The 25,156-nt window shown below is 30.5% G+C and overlaps 1 protein-coding gene and 2 long non-coding RNA genes across 9 annotated transcripts in view; 2 read left to right on the forward strand and 1 right to left on the reverse strand.

The window, feature by feature from the left end:
- LOC145939490 (uncharacterized) overlaps window positions 1-25,156 on the reverse strand; it is a 342,686-nt gene that overhangs the window by 231,339 nt on the left and 86,191 nt on the right. The window lies entirely within an intron of this gene.
- Bi (T-box transcription factor bifid) overlaps window positions 1-25,156 on the forward strand; it is a 265,203-nt gene that overhangs the window by 207,751 nt on the left and 32,296 nt on the right. The window lies entirely within an intron of this gene.
- LOC145942916 (uncharacterized) lies at window positions 20,660-23,198 on the forward strand. The gene is made up of 2 exons (XR_014426438.1): window positions 20,660-20,937; window positions 22,868-23,198. It is a non-coding gene; the product is annotated as an uncharacterized LOC145942916 (long non-coding RNA).

The following is a 25,156-nucleotide window of genomic DNA, read 5'->3' on the forward strand; positions in this document are numbered from 1 at the left end:
GATTGAGACGGATCGTGTCGTCAATAAAATTCAAAATACAAAGTTTTCAGTTTTTATTGACGAAACATCAGACATATCTAATAATAAATGGATGACTTTTTTGTCCGATACGTTGATTCGGAGACATTAGATGTTCGCTCGCAATTAGTCAAATTAATCGATATTGATGCCAAAGATTCAAGCGCAGAAAAGTTGTTTCAGGCATTTAAATGTGAAATGTGGAAACTGCAGATACCATTTCCAAATATTGTTGCCTTATCGTGCGATAACGCATCTGTTATGATAGGGAAATATTTATTGTTCAAAAAAAAGTTGGAAGAACTATGTCCACGTTTACTAACTTTAACATGCCCTTGCCACTCCGCTGCATTAGCAGCGCATACTGCATGTAATAAAATACCTGCGTATTGCAATGAATTTATAAAAAAAATTTCTAATTATTTGAACAGCAGCCCAAAACGTACAGCAATTTTCAGAGAATTTTGTGAATGTTTCCAAAAAACAAATCGCAAAATATTAAAATTATGTGATACACGCTGGCTGTCTCATTATTTATGTGTCGAACGACTTCTTGAATCTTGGGATACAATTAAATATTTTTTTACCGAAATGGTTGTAAGGGAAAAAAAAAATTCTGGAGAATATCTACTGTCTATGATGAACAACATAGAACTAAAAGCTTATTTTCTTTTTTTAAAATATACTTTAAATTTCTTTAATGCATTTAATGCATTTTTTCAAGCATTAGAAACCAGAATTCATTTATTACAACCAAAATCCAAAAAATTTTTTTTCCAAATCTGCAAAAATTTTTTAAAAGAAGAGCATTTACAACCATTTTCTGAAAATATTGCATTCTCTCTAAAGGAGAATCAAAAAGATCTTAATGAAGTTACTTTGGGTTCAGAATGTGAGGAATATCTTAACGAATTACTACTGGAAGGTCACATAGACATTGTTAAAATTATTCGAGAAAATTGTTTAACATTTTATGTGATTGCTGCAGAAGAAATTCGTAAAAGATTACCAATAAATGACACATTTTTATCACAATTAATAGTTTTTCAACCATTTGTAAGCTTATTTTATAATAGAGAAACATCATTCAATAACGTTTCTTTCGTCATTAAAACTATTAGCGGTTTTGATGAAGATGCTTTAAAAAAAGAATGGATTGCATTAGCATCAGATTTTACAATGGAAGAAAAACAAAGCCTCACTAAATTAAATTTTGATAATGCTTGGAAAGAAATTTGACAACGTCGAGACACCAATAATAATGCTAAATATCCTAATTTAAAAAATGTTATAAATACTATTAGATCGCTTCCAAATTCTAATGCCGATCCGGAGAGAATGTTTTCTCTTTTAAATAATGTAAAAACAAAAAAACGTAATAAATTTTCGTCGGCTTCTGTTAATGCTATTTGTGTATTTAAATCTGCATTAAAGACGAGGGGAGAAACAGCTATAAACATGCAAGTTAATGAAAAACATTTGTTTCTTATGTCGGCGGACAAATTATATGCTACTGCTGTAAAAAAAATAAAAAAATATTTTAAAGCTACATGCTGCAGACGCTGATGTTGCCGACATACCTGGTCCCTCGTCTTATTAATAATACATTTTATTTAAAAGACGTCATGCTTATAAGCATGTAAGAAAATTGTGTATATAAATATATAATAAATATATATATATATAAATAAATATATACGTATACAATTATATGCATTGTCTACGCAGGCTAGACCGAACCCTTCGCGTTCTCCATATGACGGTCAGTCCTCTGTATGACGGCCAGGCATGAAAAACGCGGACGTCGTAAATTTCCCTTAGTAGTTGGCGTTCTCTCTTTTCTTTTTTTTTTTTGATACGAGTTCATATGTTAAAAGACAATAGAACAAAATGTAGCTACAACGACAAATCTGGAAATAATAAAAGTCAAAAAAAAGGTCTTAAAATATAGATCCTCCGATTCTACATATATTAATTTTATTAATATTATTTTATAATATTAAATATATTTTTTATATTTTATATTTTCCTTTTGCATATTGGGTCGCATCGCCTACTCGCTATCGCCAGTATTCCGAATTCGCTCTATTCTATCAAAAGAAAATAAAGGACAAAAGATATACCTGTCCTCTTCTACATATGTTCGAAGGACAAGGTTCTCATCTTTTCGGTGCGCTCTGCGCTGCCGACCTACCCCCTCCACTGCAAGATGGCTGTCGCGAAGTGGCTGTCGCGCGTGAAATCTTGCATCACTGGACCGATCCGGGCTCGGTGAAATGCATACTCCCTCGCTTTTCGCCAACCTACGGTTGGCAGCAGTCGGGAGTAAAAAAGAGGCTATTCACGAATTTATTAAGGATATAGAAAGTAGCTCAAAACGTAACAACATAAGGAACTTTATAACCATTCGTAACATTGTTATTCCAAAATTTTCACTGTTTTTGCATAATAGTAGTCAGAAAAATTTAATACAAGAAAAATTATTAGTTATGCACAAATCAACTAAACAATTTTGCCAAAGTAATCCAGACGTTCTTTTCACTAGAGCCGACAAAGGCAATGTCACCGTCGTGATGAACAAGGCTTTTTATATTAAAAAAATTGAAGATTTACCAAAAGATAACAATACTATATGATTTTCAAAAACAATCCAGCGAGCAAAATTGAAAGAGATCTAAAGAACACATTAAAAAGCTGGTTAAAAAAAGATTACATTAACAAAAAAGAATATTACACATTACATTCCAGTGATTCTCTCTTTTACCAAAGGCTTATGGCCTCCAAAAAATACACAAAGAAAATATTCCATTCCAAACAATTGTTTCCTCTGTTAACACAGCTCTTTACTCTATAGCAAAGTTTCTATATAAAATATTAATGATCAGCATTCCCCCAGCCAATAGCCATGTGAACAACAGTTTTGAGATGTACAACATTCTGTCCGATAAAGCACTGACAATGAGTTCTTCTGATATTGTGATATATTTAGATGTAGTATCACTTTTCACTAATGTTTCCTTGGATCTGGCAATTGACAGCATTAACAACAGATGGAATTACATTGAAAGCATACCAAAATTCCAAAGAAAGATTTTATGTCTGTCATTAGATTTATCTTATCGTCCTAACGTCCTTCGTTTTTAACAACAAAATATACAAACAAACTTATGGAACTTCTATGGGATCCCCCTTATCTCCATTGATAGCGGATATTGTCATGCAGGATTTGGAGGACTCAGTTCTAAAAACATTGGACACGAACTTAGTGTTGTACTACCGATATGTCGACGACATTATATTAGCGACCCCGGAAAACAAAGTCACACAAATTGTCAATTTTAACAATTATCATGAAAGATTGACATTCACAGTGGAGCGAGAGGTTGACCGTTGCATTAGTTTTCTGGATTTACATATTAAAATAGTACACAACAGAAATATACCTATGTAGGATCGGAATTATTTTAAATTATAATATTATATCGCGTGAATAATTTTTCTTTAGAAAGCGAATCGATAATAAAAGTATCTGTCTCGACCGTTATATTTACTCGAGACAAACTCGATATTATAATAAGGACGCAAACAAAACAGTGTAAGTCGACTCGGATTGTTTCGTGAGATAGCTAAGTAAAAACAATATCTCCGATTACCTTGACGAGGTCGTAAGACAAAGTAATAACCAAAAATCCAAGAATTATCTAGAAGTCGAAGCGAAAGAAATAAATACAGCCGATTGACTGTCGAAAGGGATAGTCCTCGCTCGAATTTAATACCGTTGACATTGCCAAATTCTATTGTATCTTGAGCCAAATATATTCTTTGCTGCCGTTAATGTGTCCTTACATATATTTATTGGTTCCATAAAAAAACTTTCTCAGGAAGATTATTATTCCCCCCCCCCTCTCTCCCCCTCCCTCTCACTTCTTTCCTTTCCTTTCCTTTTATTATCATTCTTTCTCTGTCTTTATCGCCCTTGTAATTATTATCACAATTTTAATAATTTATTTATATTTTCAAAGTACAAAAAAAAAAAAATAATAAATAGCAATGTCGAATTGCGAAGTTAGTCCCCAAAACTTATTAGAGGAAGAAGTTAATAAAATTAACCCGATGGAGTTGTTAACACCGAATGAAATTGTGGATAATTTCCAAATGTATGATGCAACTATGTAAGTAATAATATTAAATTCACACTATAATTCTAAAAATGAACGCATCATATCAAAATAATGATTTTTTAGTTAATTTTTCCATTATTTCAACTTTGTGATTTGTTTAATAAAATGTTTGGTTTCTTAAACTTATTTATTCATATTAGTACATATTTCAATGTGTTTAATTTTTATAAATAATTTGTGTTTCGACTTATACAAAACTACTTTCAATTTTCTTCAAAAATATTTTTATATCATATTTACTATCCATCATTCAATATAAAAAAAAACTAATTGTTATTAGAACATGAAGAAACATTTAAATTAGAAGTTTATTAAAATTTTTTAAAATACTAAGTGTAAAGTTATATAATTAATCATAAAATTATTACTCATATCCTTTTACATGATATTTATTAATGTACTTTCTTGTATTATTATTCTTATAGCGAAATTATAGGCTATATTGATGGAATAGAATCACCATGAATTGTGGAAAACAAACAATAATACCAAGTTTTAAAATTTTATTTAAACAATGGTTCAGGAAGAAAAATTCAAGTTATTGCATGGAACGACGATATTGATGATTTAATAAATCATTTAGTACCGAATCATGTAAATATCTTTTATTCATCCATGAAAATTAATCTTATTGTATAATGAAAATCTTTTGATATGATTACATTACATTATATTAAACTTATTATATCAAACTTTTTTTTAATATATATAAACTTCTGCAATTTTTGATAGTTTTATATATATAATTATTTAGAATTCTTGTCAATATAACTTATTATAATATTTTATTCTTTAAATTTTAATATAGATTATCCATCTTGATGGGGTGCAAGCATGTATTCCCAAAATGGCAAATTATAATAAAGGAAACGTTCCATACGAATTATTAATTCGAAAAAAACACAATTATTGCCAATTTAGGAAAATATGAATTGGAACAAAATTTTAAAGACAAACCTGTATCGATTAAATTGAATGAGATTTTAAATACTACACAACGTATTAGTATGTCCTATATTTTCTAATATTTTAATTTATAACTATATTTAATTTGTTAAAATATAATTATTACTGTTTTCTACTTATCTTCTTCTGTTGCGATTCAAGGAGCCGAACGGAAAAGAACTCGGACACAATGTGAAATATAAACACGGCTTTTATTGTAGATATAAATATAGAGACGCGTTACATACACACCGCAGGAACAATCGTAGCAAGAAGGTTATGAAGCCTTTTGGGACGAACCGTCGGGCCGAAGAATGGCGGAAATATACGAGAGTACACGAGTATATGGAGCGGTTTGTATTGCACCGAACAGAGACCACTTTTTCAACACTTCCCCTCAAGACAAACTAAAATTATATATATCTATAGTTACGATGCTTCGGACTGTTATAATAAAGATTAGATAAATTTCGTACGGGTTGCGTAGAGATACTAATGGAAGACATTTAATCGGATTATGATCTTAGTCTTTCTTAACAATACCCAAGTTATTTAAACATTTCAAGTGTTTCGGTTTCGGTAACGCTTTGGTTAATACGTCAGCGGGCATCCTTTCGGTGGATACATGCCGCAGTTCGATTTGACCAGTCTCCAGTAATTCGCGCACGAAGTGATGACGGATGTCGATGTGCTTGGTGCGTCCGTGGAATACGGGGTTCTCGGCTAACTTCTGCGCGCCTAGGTTAAATAGCTTCACGGTCCCGGATTTTTCGACTCCTATTTCGGAGAAAAATCTTGATAGATATATGGCCTCCTTAGCGGCTTCCCCTAGAGCCATATACTCCGATTCAGTCGAGGACAGAGCCATGGTTCTTTGTTTTCTGGACTCCCAAGAAACGATTCCTCCGTTCCAGACAAAAGCGTAACCCGTGAACGAACGCCTGTCGTCGGGACAACCGCCCCAGTCCGCGTCCACGAAACCGATCAGTGGACCCTGTTGAGAACCGAAGGTGATGCCGAGTCGTGCAGTCCCCTTCAAGTACCGTAACACGCGTTTTGCGGCTGTCCAATGAGTTTTGCCGAAAGAGTCGTTGAATTGAGCAAGTAGACTCGCAGCATGAGCAATATCCGGGCGTGTGGTGATCGACAGGTACAATAAGGCTCCCACTAGCTCGCGATACGGAGGTCTTTCTCCGTCGCTTTCTTGCCAGGAGTCTGACTTACAACTAGACAATTTCACACCGATGTCCAAGGGTGTGGACATCGGATTACAGTCTAGCATTCCGAACTTGCGAAGAGCGTCGTTGATGTATCTGGTTTGGTTCAAATGGATGCCATCGTTCCATTTCTCGAAATCTATTCCCAAACAGTGCTTTAGTTCTCCAAGATCGTTCACGTCGAATGCTCTTCCGAGGTGTTCCTTGAATTCGGCTATATCCTTCATATTCCGGGACATGACCAAAATATCGTCAACATAAACGACGATGACCATCATTTGGTCTTTTTCGTTTTTCAAGTAAATGCAGGGGTCGGCGTAGGATGGCGTCGCTCCGTAGCGTCGGAGCTCTTGATCCAGGCGTTTGTGCCATACGCGTCCGGCTTGACGTAGTCCGTATAGTGCTTTCTTCATTCGACAGACTTTATCTCCTCCTGACAAGTCGTTCAGCATTTTTCTCGCTTTCTTCACGCCTTGGTTCTCTCTTCCTTCGTCGACAATGTATTCGAGGATTTCTTCAAGATGCTCTGGTACCTCCATGTACACCTTCTCTTCCAGGATGCCGTTCAGATATGCCGTGGTGATGTCGAGTTGATGTATGTGCATTTCTCGACACGCTGCGAGTGCTACCGCCAAGCGAATCGACTTAAGGCGCGCGACTGGTGCATAAGTCTCGTGGAAATCCGTACCGGGTCGTTGCGAGAATTCCGTTCGCGTGCCACGATTCGAGCCTTTCGTTTCTTTAATTTTTCGTCCGGGCCGTATTTGTCGCGTAATACGAACCGACTTCCAATAACTTCGTGATCTTCGGATCGAATCGCGATGTCCCATGTATCGTTCTTCAGAATGGATTTCACTTCAACAGACATTGCTTGTATCCACTCGATTGATTCGGGACCAGATATCGCTTGCTTGATTGGAACTTCCATTAGGAACGCGTAGTCGGCGACTTCATTCGGTGCAGGAATAGCCTGATATTCTTTTCGCGGTCTGCCCGGTCTTCCGGTCATAATTCTTCGTGGTTTGCCTCGGCCACGTCTTGTCCCCTGTGGGTGGGGTACATCTTGTTCTGACTCATGGTCTTCCGGGTCTTCTTCCGAATCATTCGCTGGAGCGTCAGGTTCCTCATCAGGTTCCTCCACCTGTGTGTCGACACCTGCGCGATTCAGATTGACATCGAAATGAGCGGGGTTGTTCGCGGCGAAGTTCGATGGATTTCGGGAGTCTTCTGTGACGTCCTCTGAGTAGAATTCTTCGAAGTTGTCTTTTGGGGATGACGTCGGATTCTTTAAGAATTTCACATCCCTCGTGACCTCTACCTTTCTCTCTTCGGGGATACAGATTCTGTATGCCTTGCTTTCCTCGGAATAACCTAGGAACACGCCCTGCCGTGAGCAAGGCTCGAATTTGTTTTTCTTCTGTGATCTACGGAGACTGAATACTTTTTCTCCGAATTTCTTGAACTCTGACGTCCGGTACTTTCCCGAAACGAGCTTCGAATGGTGTTTTGCCTCCCAATCTGCTGGTGGGACTCCGATTCCGGATGTAGTTCGCGGCGTAGACTGCCTCCGCCTAAAACGACGGTGGTAGCCCGGATTCGATGAGTAGACACCGGGCCGTCTCCACAAGAGAGCGGTTCTTCCTTTCGGCCACGCCGTTCTGCTCTGGATTGTACGCAGCGGTTAGCCGTCGTAGTATCCCTTGATTCTTCAGGGCTTCGTCGAAGCTCGCGTTGACGTACTCCTTCCCGTTGTCGCTTTGGAGACACTTCACCTTTATACGTGTTGCTTTTCTATGAGTACTCTGAAATTATTAAACTCCTTTAAAACGTCGCTTTTGTTGTGAAGAAATCTCACCTCGCACCACCTTGATGAGTCGTCGATGAATGTTGCGAAGTACCGGGCCTTTCCATTTGAGAGGATCTTCATTGGCCCGCATACGTCGGAATGGATAATATCGCCTATCCCTGTATCTCGTTCGGATTTCTTCGGAAATGAAGGGCGCGTCATCTTACCTCGAAGACAAATTTCGCAGTCGAGATCCTCGTTGACATCATCGATATTCAATCCTTGAATAGTCCCATTTCTGGCAGCTTCGCGCAGGTCCTTCAAGTTCAGGTGTCCTAGTAGCGTGTGCCATTCTTTCAGGATCTTCTTCCCGGGGGTGTTCTTCACGTCGCTTTCGGTGACCTTTCGGCATTCGTCGGACCCTCCGCGTCGGACGTAATAGAGGCCGCCTACTCGATCCGCGATCATTGTCACGTTCCGTCGCCGTCAATAACCTCGGCCGTTTCCGCCTTGAATACCACATTAAAACCGTTGTCCGCTATTTTACCGACCGAAATCAGGTTCGTGCGTAAGTCCGGCACGTGAAGCGCGTCTTTCAACCGCACGGGTTTGTCCGTTCCGTTAACGCGAGTTACTAGTGACGCGACGCCCTTGGCCTTTATGTTCGTACGCGCGCTGCTCGCTAAATTGAGTATTCCGTTCTCGCTTGTCTTTATTTCGACAAAGTCTTTTAAGTCACGACACAAGTGTGACGAGCAGCCGCTGTCCACGCACCACGTCTTGTCGTTGATGCCGTTTCTCGGGGAAACTTTATACGCGTTCGCCTCGGGTGATGCGAAGAAACTTACGTCTTCCGTTTTGTTTGCAACTTGATGCTTGTTTCTGCAGTCGCTCGCCTTGTGTCCGACTTCGTGACATTTATGACACTTGAATTTGAACGGTTTCTCGCTGGACTCACCCTTCCCAGGTTCACTCTTCGTGGTATGATTTTTCGCGTAGGTATTTTTCTTCTTGTATTTTTTATTGAACGATCTAGTTACCGCCATTGCGTTCTGCGTCGCGTTCTGAGATTCGGTGCCTTTCCGCGCGTCACTCTCTTCCGCGATCTTCACTCGTAGCGTTTCCGGTTTCGGCATACCGTTGCGCGACTCGATTGCGCACCGGAAATTCTCAAAGCTTGTCGGTAGGCTATACAACAGCATAATAGATAACAGATCTGACGCGGCATCACCGACGACGAGCTGTGGCTTTGCGTTCGTGCCGTTCACATAGCCCCATGCGTCGTTCTTTACCAGAAGAGCTTTCTGTATCTTCCACGTGTCGTAGTTCTCTTTTTGTAGAGCTTCGATGCGAATCGTTCCGCTCGAATTCATGATTGCGGTACTCGGCACGTCTCTGGAAGAATGCTAACCTCGAAAATGTCTATCGCGCACGCTTTCCGCTTTCTGTATACGCGGCTCTCACAAATCTACACGCGAGTCCTGGGCCCATAACCTGTTGCGATTCAAGGAGCCGAACGGAAAAGAACTCGGACACAATGTGAAATATAAACACGGCTTTTATTGTAGATATAAATATAGAGACGCGTTACATACACACCGCACGAACAATCGTAACAAGAAGGTTATGAGGCCTTTCGGGACGAACCGTCGGGCCGAAGAATGGCGGAAATATACGAGAGTACACGAGTATATGGAGCGGTTTGTATTGCACCGAACAGAGACCACTTTTTCAACATCTTCTAAATCAAATAACTACTACCCAAAAGACATTCTTCTCTTCTTAAAATTAAAAAATTTATTTATTTATTTTACAAATTTCTGTTTAAATTTATACATATATACTTTTTAGTATTAGAAGCTTATGTTAAAACAAATTTTATGGAAATAAATTTTATGCACGATAATAAACAAAATAAAATAATTGGTTTCGGATCCATAACTGATGGAACATATAAAGTGGAAACACATATATTAAATTTTAGTAATGATGAATATTGGGCTATGGATATTAAAAAAGGAGATAAAAAGAAATTGTAGGAATTGTACAAACATTAGGTATATTAATATATTTATATTTATAAGTACAAATTTTATTATACTTTTTAAATTTTTTTACTTTAAAATTTTTATTAATAAATAATATCATTATAATTATTGCAGATGAACCAGTAATTCTACTTGTAAATAATATTAAAGATCTGTGCAAAATAGAAGGTCATATGCCATTAGCAAGTTTACTAAAAGGAGTACAAATTCGAAAGATAAGAAAAAGTGATGAAAACTTAAAAGTAATTAAATTATTCGATTAATAATATTTAAATTAAGAGAAATATAAAAAGGAATTTTAGAAACTAAATTAATTTAATTTAACTAATTTAACTAAATTAATTTATAAAATTAATACAAAGAAATAAATATAATAAGTGATGTTTTAATTTCAGATACAAAAGAAAAGGAACACAATATGAATTAAACTATAGAAAAATGAGTTTAGCTATAGAAAAAGAAAATTATAATTATGTTATAAATTATGTTATAGATTATTAAATTAAATTAAGTTATTAGCATAAAAAAAATATGATCTATTAAATAATAAAAATAACGTTTTTTATATTGTGTCCGTATCATTATGTACGTTTTTTTATGTCAATTAAAATTATTATATTATATGATTAAATTAGACAATAATATGATTTAAACAATTAAAAGATAATATTGCAATGTAATCTAAAATACTTGTACGAGATATACTTTATGAAATAAAGTGCATCAAAGTAATATATTGTTACGTCCCTGGTCTTTCTTCCCCTGAATATCATCCCTTGAGTGTCATCGTGGAGCTTCATCGTAAAGGGGGTTGTTTATTGACAACCGCCCTGTCATTGTTTTTTTCGGCTCCATGACAGATTTGATCTGGCTAACGCATCGAGCGGACGCATGTGGATCAAACAAGCTTTCTTACATTGTACATGCAAATAATATTGTATCTCGTCGCTTTCGCGTATTGGGTCGTTATATTAAAGGTCATTGCTTCCTTACGAGAGTGGATTCATTTCGCGCGCGAGTGAGTGCGTGAGTGAGTGTGACATTTTTGCGAGAACCGCAAAAGCCGTCCCGAGGACGTAACAATATATACATATACATATACATATATATACACTCGTCAACAAAATTAACGTATATATATATATATATATATATATATATATATCAATTAAGAATATTTTTAAGAAATATTTTTATTTTTAACGGCTCTCAGTATTTAATAAATAAATAAATGTGATTTTTACAAATCCGGCCAATAGATCCAAGCACGAAAATTAATTCTAATCTTTTAGGTACTGCATCTCTTGGTTTGAGATTACAAAGTACCCTCAATTAATAATCCTCAAACTTACAACGGGAAAATAGGCGAGAAAAATATTGGTCCGAAAAGTCGCTGAAACGGGAATTGAACCCGCGTCTTTCGCTTGCCGGGCGACTGCTCTTACCTCTAAGCTATTCAGACCCTTTCGATCCTATATTTTTCGTTTGCCTTATAATGTATGTTGGTAAATAGCGCCATGATTAGGCCCAGACGCGAAGTAGGGCTCCCGGTGCGCTGGCCGAATCTCTTTTCCCTCTTGGGAGAGAGAGGGGGCCTCATTCCGGGGGCGGGAGGTGGCGGTTCGAACGGGAAAACTCGAGCCGTGACCCCGCCCACCAAACTTTTTGGGAGGGCGCGGCGTGGAGGTTGTGCCCCTCTGCGTCGCAACCGGGTAGGATCCGCACGATGACGGGGGAGAGTATCTTCCTCTCGGGGAAGATGCTCTCCCGGGACAGATAGGACCAGATGATGGCGGGAAGTGATGCAATTGCTGATTCCCCGCCATTACCGTAAGCGCCAGCGCAGGCACACGCTGTGGTTTTAGTGCGGTAGGTCTTGGGCCCCCATCAGTGGACCGGCCAAGGGGAACAAGGAGTCCCACATAACCCTCGTCCTCTACCCAGAGGGCGAGGGTACCATGATGGTTTCCACAGCGTAAAAAAAAAAAAAAAAAAAAAAAGAGGCCCAGACGCGAATATATCAATTAAGAATATTTTTAGGAAATATTTTTATTTTTAACGGCTCTCAGTATTTAATAAATAAATAAATGTGATTTTTACAAATCCGGCCAATAGAGCCAAGCACGAAAATTAATTCTAATCTTTTAGAATTATATATATCTATATACAGGGTGTCCCAGAATAAGGGGTACACCTGTTAATGGCAGATTCCTGGAATCATTTTGAGACGATTTTTCCTCAACAAAAATGTCGAGATACCAATAATTTTCGAGTTATAAGCGATTGAAAATAAAAGGTTTTTTGCAAACTAAGCCTTGTGGAAATAAAATAATAATAAATTCACATTCTTTCAGGTAGAGTTTACTTTAATAGAATTTTTTAATTTAAGGCTTAGTTACAAAGATACATGATGGTAAAAATTGGGAACATGCAAAAAATGATGACCTCTCTCGACATTTTCGCTGAGGAAAAATCGTCTCCAAATGATTCCAGGAATCTGCCATTAACAGGTGTACCCCTTATTCTGGGACACCCTGTCCCATTATATCATAAAATTAAAAATTAAAAATTTATACAAATTATTAAAAATAAAATACTTATTAAAAAAATTAAAAATTAATACAAAATAAAAAAAAATTTATTTAAAAAAACTTGGCGCTGCTAAATTTAAAACCCGCAACCCCCGTCATATTTTTATAAAATTAATTTAGCAGCGCCAAGTTTTTTAAATAAATTTTTTTTTATTTTGTATTAATTTTTAATGTTTTTAATAAGTATTTTATTTTTAATAATTTATATAAATTTTTAATTTTTAATTTTATGATATACATTGTTTTGTAACTTTAAGTGTAAAGAGAGATTTACAATTATACGATTCTACATGGGTTTGCAACTTCCAGCGTAAAAGGAGATCTATAATATAATTATATGATTCTCATTAGTTTGCAATCGGAAGCGAGTATAATTATTATATAAAACTCTATATAGGTTTGAAATTTTAATTTTTTAATGTTACAAATTTTAACTTTTTCTTGGCGCAATTTTGTTTTATATCATTATTTTTTTAGGATATATCTTGAAAATTTAAACAAATATTTTTTACAACTTTTTTTTAGTTAATACGATTCTATATGGGTTTGCAACAAATAATTTTTTATTTGTACAATTCTACATAGGTTTGCAATGTATGGTTTTACATGGGTTTGTAATGAGTAATTTTTGATTGGTACAAATCTAAATGGGTTTGGATTGAATAATTTTTCACTGGTACGATCGGTTTGCAATGTACTCGCACGCGTTAACTTGGCGCCTTTTTTTAACCTTTTTTGAAAAGGTAATTTTTTATAGATTATATCATTCTTTTTTGTAATATATTAATTTTTTTTAAAGGGTAATTTTTTGGGATAAATAAAAAAAGAACCCGCCACCACCCCCGTCATATTTTTTAAAAATACGACGGTCCTCTTAGTAACTGCATATTAAATAGCTTTGAACTAATTTTTTATTCAGCAGGTTATAAGTTATAACATATGGGAAAACCAACTGATTTTACAAACATTAATTTGATCTAAGATTTCATATAAGTTCGAAAGTCCACTAATCTTACATAAAATAGAATCTTACAAGTAAAATTAGTTAATTTTCTCATGTTGTAGCTTATAATCTGCTGAATAAAAAATGTAATTAGCTCAAAGCTAAAATAATATAAAATAAAAAATAATAGTTATTAATTTACAATTAGTCAAACACGAAACATTCAGGCTTTTCGATTTGTTTAACTATAGCTTACTGATTATAACTTACAAGGGACATGCCACAACTGTCCGGAACCGATTTGATTCTTCTTCAAATATGGTGTTAAATACACATTTTTTGTCCGCACATATGTGCGGATATTGAGTTTTAAGGGGTGAAACACCCCTTTAAAGAAAAACGGTATTTTTTTTAGGATTGAATATCTGATAAACTATAAGAGGTAGAAAAAAAAGACGTACAACAAATTTTAATGGCTTGAAGAGTACTTTAAAGTTATATAAACAAAATTTTTTTATTTTTATTTTTTTTTAAATACCCCCATTACTTAATTTTTTTTTCAAAATAAAAAAATTTTGTTCATATAACTTTAAAGTACTCTTCAAGCCATTAAAATTTGTTGTACGTCTTTTTTTTCAACCTCTTATAGTTTATCAGATATTCGATCCTAAAGAAAAATACCGTTTTTCTTTAAAGAAGTGTTTCACCCCTTAAAACTCAATATCCGCACATATAAAAAAATACGTGTCTTTTAGATTTGTGTATTTAACAACATATTTAAAGAAGAATCAAATCGGTTCCGGACAGTTATGACATGTCCCTTGTTAGTAAATGTCCATTATTTAATTTTAAGTCTATTACATCTTTTGTTTAGTAGGTCATAAGATACAACATATGAAAAAACCAGTCAATTCCATCAAAATTCAAATTTCCCTAAGAATTGGTCGGGATCCTATAAATTTTATTTATTTCATTATATGTATATATACAATGAATATCTTTATTATCGTACAATATTTTAATATATAATTTATTTTATAAATTATTTAAATATATTAAAAATTATTAAATTTTTTTTAAATTAAAATTTTAGTATAAAAATTCCAAGATCATATTTTTTTAATTCTAGCTATGATAATTAGTAACAATCGTACAAAATTCTTGTGTTAACTAATTTTGTAATTTACTTAATTTGAGATTTATTATTGATTTTTAAAAGTCGTATCGATTTTTATATATATTATTCTATTTTGATTTCATATTTATGTTAATTAATTATTATAAAAATTAATAACAAATAATATATATGTTTGAATACAAATAATAATCATAAAAACAAGCATGTGAGTTGTTCAAAATTGCATTTATTAATTTTGTATAATTTTCTAATTTAAAAATTATTGTAATTTTAAATAAAATTCATTATTATTTTTAACTTGGTTATAAAATCTATAAAAAGCAGTATTAACAATATTATGTGATAAATATACAATATATTTTGCATATACAGGGTGGAGAAAAAGTCCCTTAAAATATCTCAGAAAATACGCATTTTCGAAAAAAATATTTCAAACAAAAGTTGTAAGGCTTTAAGTAAAGCATTATATAGCAATATTATTATGACCTTACAGATTGCTGTCAAGATCACGTGCAGGTCACCTTCAATTTCTTAAATGGAATTTCCTACTTTTTATTGCATATTCTTATAGCTCATCTTGAAAGCTTTCCAAAACACTATAACAAAATTATTTTTCATTAAGTATTTTCTGATTTATAAGGCTTGAAAGGTACAGTATTTTGACATAAAATATTTTGTAAAACATTCAGTTTTTGATAACCTTATCTTAATAATTTTTAACCTATTATAATTTTTGACCTATTTTAAAAGTGTGCTAAAACACTATAACAAAATTATTTTTCAATAAGTACTTTTCGAGTCATAAGGCTTAAAACGTACAGTATTTTGACATAAAATATAAAATATTTTGTTGAACATTCTGTTTTTAATAATCTTACCTTAATATTTTTATGCACAGAATAATGAGACCAATCAATTGGTGTAAAGAAAACATAATTGTTTTAAAAAAGAAATATATATAATTTGCAAGAATTTTTTCAAAACTAATTATGTATTTTCTTTATACCAATTGATTGATCTCATTATTCTGTGCATAAAAATATTAAGGTAAGATTATTAAAAACAGAATGTTCAACAAAATATTTTACATTTTATGTCAAAATACTGTACGTTTTAAGCCTTATAACTCAAAAAGTACTTATTGAAAAATAATTTTGTTATAGTGTTTTGGAAAGCTCTCAAGATGAACTACAAAAATATGCAATAAAAAATAGGTTCCATTTAAAAAATTGAAAGTGACCTTTACGTGACCTTGACAGCACTCTTTAAGGTCATAATAATATTGCTATATAATGCTCCACTTAAAACCCTACAACTTTTGTCTGAAACATTTTATTCGAAAATATGTATTTTCTGAGATATTTCAGGGATCCGGGACTTTTTCCCCACCCTGTATATATGTATATATATATATATATATATATATATTATATACATATATATTTTGTTTATATGTATATATACATATGTATATTTTTTTATAGTGGTAGAAGGCTATATAAAATCAAATTTTGGAGCAATATATAATAGTTTAAATAAACAAATTGGCTGTGGTTCGATAACCGATGGATATTCGAAATTAGAGGTGCATATAATGAATTTTAATAAAAATGAGAACATTTTTTCAAAAGGCAACAAGATTAAAATAATCGGCGTAATGCAAAATACAGGTATAAACTATTTATATTTATTATTATTAATTCTGTTAATTTTATTATTTTATTATATTTATCTATTATTATTTATTATTTATTATTATTATTTATTATTGTTATACTTGCAATAAAGTTCAGTTTAAATTACTTAATATAATATGTATTTATTATAATTTCTCTTTTAGTTTTAAAATTAGAAGGGAGTACCACTTTTAATAGGACATCCTGTATACTGTGTAGTTAGTTTCAATATTAAAATGTAATCATTTAATTAAGTTAGAAATTTATTTGATAAAAATTATTTTGAACGATTTATTAATTATTTTAAACAATTTATTTAACAATTAAAAAAGTTTATATTTTGGTTGCTTATACATTTTTTTGGATTTATACATTTATATATTTTATTTTTATAATAATTGTTTAATAATTTTTACAGTTGATCCGCCATATTTTGTAGTACAAAATTTAAAAGATATTACAAAAGTAGAAGGACATATGCCATTGGCATCATTATTAAAGATTACTCGCATACTTAAAAAAAAAAAATAGATGAAATGGATTCATCTGAAGAGGTATAAATGTATCATTTATATTTATATTTATATTTATATTTATATAATTTCTTTTTTATATGTATTTATTTTGAATATATACATACATGCTACGTGACAAACGCAAAAATATTGAAAAAATATTTATATTGTCAAAAATATTGATTGATACGTAAAAACTTTTTAAGGCTCCTTCTTGGCGACCATGTTGAAATCATGACGCCAGAGGCGAGAAAACACACGCTAAAAATTCTTAGATATCATCTTAAAATAGAAAAATATTTTGATAAAACAGCATTTCAGATGGCTTTAACACACTCTTAAAAAACGTCGAAAACTATCCTATTCCCTTTATAATCAATCAACAGCTATAAAATGACCATAATATGAGCCCAGTCCGTCTGATCTTTGCACATGCACAGTCATTCCACATGTCAAAGTCTGATATCCCGATCATTTTACGGTTGTTGATTGACTGTCAAGGGAAAAGAATAGTTTTTGACCTATTTCAAAAGTGTACTAAAACCATCTGAAGTACTGTTTCATCGAAAAATTTTTTATTTCCAAATGGCATCTAAGAATCTTTAATTGTATATTTTCTCGCCTCTGACGTCACAGTTTAACATGGCCGCGACGAGGATCCAGGAGTCTTAAAGATTTTCTTAAAAAATCATTAAATAACTCTCTTGCAAAATCAGTATTTTTGACGTAACATAGTTTGCTATTAATGTATAGAAATACATACTATGTATACATACATACATATATACATATATATACATATATATATATATATATACACACACCCACACACACAGAGTGTCTTGAAAGGAAAGGTTAATCGATCAAGAGGTGAAAAAGAAGCATAAATAGAATACATTTTTTCGTATTCGCTATGATTTAGAAAATACAGAACTTTATAAGGAATGTATAAAAAGTGTTGAAATCTCTTCTTAATTTAATTTATTATAAAAAGTGTTGAAATCTCTTCTTAATTTAAAATATTTTGAATTATACTTATTAAAAAAGAATGTTTTACAAAAAATTATAGTTTTAAATAAAACATTAGATAGAAAAATATGATTTTGAAGTATTCTCAAGATCACGTAAAACTAATCTTGAAATTTTTTAATAGGAATTCTTACTTTTTATTTTTCTATGTAATGTTTCACTTAAAACTCTACAATTTTTTAAAAAATACGTATTTTTTAAAATATTAGGGGATTTTAATATTTTTTATGTACCCCTATAAAACGCTGTATTTTCCAAATTATAGCAAATACGAAAAAAATTTTATTTATATTATGTAATTAATGCTAATGCTCTTCTTTTAGCTCCTGGTCGGTTAACCTTATCTTTCAAGACAGCCCATATATGTGTGTGTGTGTGTGTGTGTATGAGTGTGTGTGTATGAGTGTGTGTGTAACAAATATGTACATATGTATATATATACATAATATATAAATCATTTTTTTATTCTTATAGTTTCAAAAGGCAAAAAAAAGTAAGCAAGATTGAGACTGCTGAATTAATAATTTAATCATTAATTTAATCATTAATATATTCCAAAATAATAATATAATATAATAATATAGTATAATAATAATATAATTAAAAGATTTAAAAAATTATAAATATTATTTATTAGACATTTTAATATATTTAGTTAAATAAATTAAGTAATTTAATAGACAGTTTAATTATTGAATAATTAAGTAATTTAATAAGTAGTTTCAGTTAATAAATAATTAAATAATTGTATTTTGTTATTATATATGTAAATCTTTGTAAAAAATTGTGTAAACAAAAATAAATATTTTAAAACTAAAAAATGTATATGTTGATTTATTTGTTTAATTATTAACCTTCTATGAAAATAAAGTCGTATGATTCTTACGAATTACTATTATATTGTGTAAAACTATTATTATTATATAAATTATTTAAATAAAATATAAACAGAATTTTTTTATAATTTATTTAAACAAAATGAAAATACAAAATAAATACATTATTTTTCTACATAGTTTTCCGCTACAAAAATGAATATTTGCCAACGGAGAGAGAGAGTTGGACAATTTTATTTTCGTAGAAAGTAGAAGGACGCGTCTGCAGTCAATTGCGCATAAATTTCTTCACTTTCGTATCATCCTCAAAATGCTGTCTTGCTAATAGAAATTTTCTGTACACCATTTGAATATCTCTCATACAGTACTGACTCATTTTCGTGTAATTATCATTTGCGTGTCGTTCGAAGAAGTATTAGAAGAATAATGTTTATTATATGAAATATAATTATTTAAATTATTATATAAATAATAATTTTTTAAATAAATATTTATTGTAAAAGAGTAAATGGCGCGCGCTGCGCGCGCGCCTGTGTTGTTCTATATGCAATAAAAAATAGGGGTTTCCATTAAAAAATTTCAAGGTGTTCTTTACGTGACGACGATATTCAAGGTCATACTGATATTGTTATGTAATTTATTACTTGAAGTCCTGCAAATTTTGTTTAAAATATTTTTTTCTATCTTCCATATTTTCGGAGTTATTCAGGGGTTTCCATACTTTTTGAACACTCTGTATATGTGTATATATATATATATGCACATATTAATATTGTTTAATATACAAGTGTAATTTAAACAGGAAGATAAATTAAATTTTTATCATTAAATTCATTTCTAAAGATAAATTACAATAATTGAATATATTTTTTTACATAATTTCTTTACACTCTAATACAACGATTTGATATTTATTTGCCACTTAATTTTTCTTGTTCGGATAATTCAAAAATTAAACCAGAGTTATAAAAATTTTTGTTATAAAAATGTCGTGCTCTGATTCAATTCATTTTAGCAAGAAACTTAAAAGTTTGGCTGCGAAAATAATTTTCGTTCTCCACAGTTTGTATGCTTTTTGTTTAAAGATTCCACCTAATGATACATTTAAATTGAAAAAAAATTTATATTAAATTGAGCATTAATTGTACTCAAAAATTCTGTAATTTAATTATTACATTAATTAGAAAGCAAAGAATTATCGTTACGGAACAGAAACATTTTGTTCACTCATTTTAACATACATTTGCTAAATGCCTATTCAACTATTGCATATAGAATACATTTGTAGATTACTTCTTGTCAATTATTTGTGACAAATATTAATTTAATTGTTAACGTGTTATAAATAAATTGCGGCTTATCTTTTCCCCTCCGTGCCCGTATATAATGTGCTGTATATAAAGATATCATATATGCATACAGGGTGTAACAAAAAGGTCGGGACTCTGCATTATCTCGAAAAATATAAATTTTATAAAAAAATGTTTTAAATAAAAGTTAGGGCTTAAAAACATCCATTTATTAGCTTAATCAGTTTGACCTTGAGTAGCGCTTTTCTAGGTCATTTCAAGATTAACTCGATTTTTAAAATTGGAACTACCTTAAGTGCTTTATGTAAATGGACTCCTTGTAATATTCTGCATAAAAAATTATAAAGGTAAAATAGCCAAAAATTGAATAGTTCACGAGATATTCATATTTTAATCTGAGATATTCCTTTCCTTAAAAAGTGTATGTTAAGTCGATTACTCGAATATATCGAAATGTTGAAGCCTCTTTTTCTGCGATGCTGATTGGATGCTGGCGCTTTGCGATATATTCGTGGTAAGGGTAGGTAAGGTGCGTAGCGTTCGAGCGCCTCGTCATCCATAACCTATTTTGTTGGTTACGTGTTACTTTGCTCTTTCGTGTGTTAAGAAAGTACATAGTTTCGTGTGTTAAGAAAGAAGCAAAAATTATCTCGAGAGGATAGAAAAAGGAAAAGGAGGAAAAGAAGAAAAGTCGAATAGAGAAGGTATGTATATAAATATGTGTATAAATAATGTTCTTTTTTAAAAGAAAAGTATGAAAAACTTTGAACGTAAAAAAATCATACCACTTGTACATATTTATATTTACAATTATATTTGCAATATGTATAAAATATATAAGCTATATTGTTATTATATGTATGTACCCAGATAGCCAAGTCTGTCGATATCAAATCATGCCAAGTGTTTGATATTAAATGTTGTCATGAAAAAGGTTACAGATTTGTTGCAGAACTAATTATTACTGATGTAATTAACAAATTGGTGCCAAAAATCGAGTAGAACTATGTTCACAGTCTCTGACAGCAGATTGACGACAGAATCTAACATGACTTTAGGTCAGATTGTCATCAGAAACCGAACAGGATCTGTGCGCACACAATTTGAACTCAAGATTTTTTTCAGTTTCTGTCATCAATGTGTTGTCAAATTCTGTAAGCAGGTTCTGCTAACAAATCATTATCCTAATGCGGACATAACATATGCAAGATAATACATGGATTGTATAATAATACATACAATATAATACGAGTACAATTGGTTAATTGAAAAAGTAATAAAAATTATATATACGTATATTAAATTGTATATTCATTAAATTTTTATTAAGAAGACAAGTAATATTTCATAAATATTTCCTAATTTTTATTATTTTTTTCAACAACTCAAGTTATTTGTAAATATGCATTATATGTTATATGTTATCTTATATAAGTAGTAATGATTTAAGAGTATGTACTAATGCGAATAGGGTTCAACATTATTAATCTAATTTAAATATCGCAGGAAGAGTTTTCTCATAAAGAAGCTTGTATAACAAGCTTGTTATCGAGGAAATGTATAGCTATTTCTTTATATAAGTTTTTTTATAAGCAGACTCTTCTTGGAATGTTTAAATTAGATTAATAATGTTGAATTCTATTCTTGTTAGTACGTATATTCTTAAATCATTACAATATGTTATTTATAAAAATACATGTATTAAACTTTATTTTATGTACATCATAATAATGTACTAATGTGGATAGATTCAAAATTATTAATTTAATTTAAATATTGCAAGAAGAGTTTGTCTATAAAAAAGTGGCTATACATTTTTTAGAGTATTGCGTATACAAGATAACTTATATATGCAATACATATATTTTTTTAAATAACTTAGTTCATTGAAAAAAACTAATAAGAATTGTATATAGGTTATATTGAAAAAATATTCAAAATATAATAAATATATTCACTAAATTTTTATTAATAAAATAAACAATATATATTTTATAAATAATTCCTATATATAATTATTTAGTTTTCCATATTTAATTAGATATATATATATATATATATATATATATATACATATACAAGTTTATGTACATAATTAAATACACTAAAATATAGCTTATATTCTATAAACATTGTAAATATAATTGTAAATATAAATATAATATAAGTGGTATGATCTTTCCGCTATTTGGCGTTCGATCAAGAGAATCTTTTTCTTTAGCATAAACTCATGAAAAGTGAAAAATTTTATTGACACAAATATTGAATTCGTTAACTTTTCATAAGTTCACGTTACAAGAAAAGATTTATGAGAGAGAGAGAGAGAGAGAAAGAGAGATTAAGATCTTATTAACATAATATTTCTAATAAGGTTTACAAAATTATTTATATAAAATTATATATTATATATTTATATATATTATTATATATTTATAAAATTATATATTAATATAATAATACAATTTAAATATATATATGTATATAACATATATAATATAATTTATATATATATATATATGTATATATAAATTATACTTATGTATGTATGTATGTATGTGTGTATTATTTATAATTTCTTACATATTATTTTTTTAAATAAATGTAGATTATTAATATTTGTTTCTTTTGTTTCAGGAAAGGCGAGGAAACTATACAAAGTGACAAAATAAATAAAAGAGAAAAAAGAGGAAAAGAGAAGAAGAAAGAGTGAAAAAAGAAAATTATTTGAGAAAACTATATTATAAATTATGTTGATTTAACTATAATTAGTATTTTATATTTAATGATATTTTAATTTTATTGTATTATAATATATTTAATTATATTATTTATAATATAATTTATGTATTTATAAGAATTTAATTAATATTAATTTTATTACAGTGGTATTAATTATTATATATTGTAATTATTTTTATATCTTTTTATGTATGTGCAATTAATAAATAAATAATATTATTAAGAAGTATTGATATTATTATTAATAATAATTATGATATTGATGATAATCGATGATATGAATGATATATAAATGATGATATTGATGATATAAATTATTATAATATTGACGATAACTACAATGATAACGATAATAATGACAATGAAGATGATGACAATGTTGAAAACAAAATAATTTTAACAATAACTATAATAACCATAATAATTAACTCATTTATGTAAGTTAATTTATTTAAAGTGAGAAAAACAGCAACAACTTTATTAATTCTTTATATCGACGTCTATCTATATTTGGTCTTAAAGTATATGATAATTGTCAGTCCGATAATAATTCACCAGATTCTATTTCTAAAAAGAATATCAATTTTTATTTTAATTGAAAATGTAATCTAATAATAATAATTTATAAGTAATCATAATATTTAAATAATATAATATATAAATAATAATAATATATATTATTAATATAATACGTAGATTATTTAAATAGTAAAAGATATTTAAATAATAAAAAATTTTTTGTATAAATTATTTTTTTCTCTTTATTAATATTTATTAATAACATTACGTGTATATATTTAAGACAGTATATATAGTATATTAATATAGAAAATTCTTGTAAAATGGGAAGACGTAAAATTGTACGTACTTTAGAAGAAAAAGAAGAATTTTTACAAAGACGTCGAGAAAAAAGAAGGGAGAATCAACGACGGCGTCGTGAAAATAACAAATTAGTTGAAAATTCTTCAAAGAAGTTAAATCAACAAACTATTTGTATTGCTGGTACATCAAATGATAATCGTGTAATAGAATTAGATTGGGAAGTTGAAGAAAATCCTTTAAATGTTAAATCAACATTACAATCATCTGTAGAATATCAAACTCGTTATCGATCACGACATAAAAAACAACCTCGTTTAAGTAATATTAGTACAATATCACTTAACGATGTAATTGAATATTATATTGGTCCCATGGACGTGTATTGTATTCATTGTAATGCAAAACACTTTGCAGCTGAAAAAATTTCTAATAAAGGATATTCATTTCATGATTGTTGTAATCATGGTGCAGTATCTGTGCAACCATTGCCTGAATTTCCTCAATTCATTCGTAGTTTATTTGATGGTAGTCACGTAAAATCTAATAATTTTTTTCAAAATATTCGTAGTTATAACAGTTCATTTTCATTTGCCTCATTTAACGCTAATTTAATTAATTTTCAAGATAGACGACCTGGTCCATATTGTTTTAAAATACAAGGGCAGATTTATTATCAAATTAATACAGCATTACATGCTGCAGAAAATGAAACTCCTTCTTATGGTCAACTTTTTATTGTAGATTCAAATGAAGCGATAAATCATCGTCTTAATCAGAATTCACATTTAAATATTGAAATTTTACAAAATCTTGAATGTATAATGCGAAATAATAACATATTTGCACAGTCATATCAAATGATGGGTGAAGAACTAGAAAATCAACGGCAATTTGCAATAGAATCAGGTCAATTGTTACCAGAATTACAATTATTATTTACTTTAAAACCAGGAATGGATCGACGTCGATATAATTTTCAAAGAACTAATGAAGTTGCTGCTGTTTTTTATACAACTGCTGATGGAGAAATTCCAGACTCATATGTTACTATATGTAATAAAAACACTAAAACTTTACAAAAAGTTAGTATTATGGATCCAAATGTTGAACCATGGGTATATCCTTTATTTTATCCATACGGCACTCAAGGATGGCATCGTGATTTAAAAAAATTAAATAGTAATAGACGAATAACTAGAGGACAGTATATTAAATATCGTATGGCTATTCGTGATGAATTTAATGTCTTTTTATTAGGACGTCGCTTATTTCAGCAATGGCTTGTAGATAGTTATGTAAAAATAGAAAAAGATAGAATTGATTACTGTAAAAATCATCAAAAAGAATTACGTACCGAAACAT

Source organism: Prenolepis imparis, unplaced genomic scaffold (assembly GCF_030444845.1).
Source record: "Prenolepis imparis isolate NDT839.2.m4 unplaced genomic scaffold, iyPreImpa1.0 SCAF_1, whole genome shotgun sequence".
Taxonomy (NCBI): Eukaryota; Metazoa; Arthropoda; class Insecta; order Hymenoptera; family Formicidae; genus Prenolepis; species Prenolepis imparis.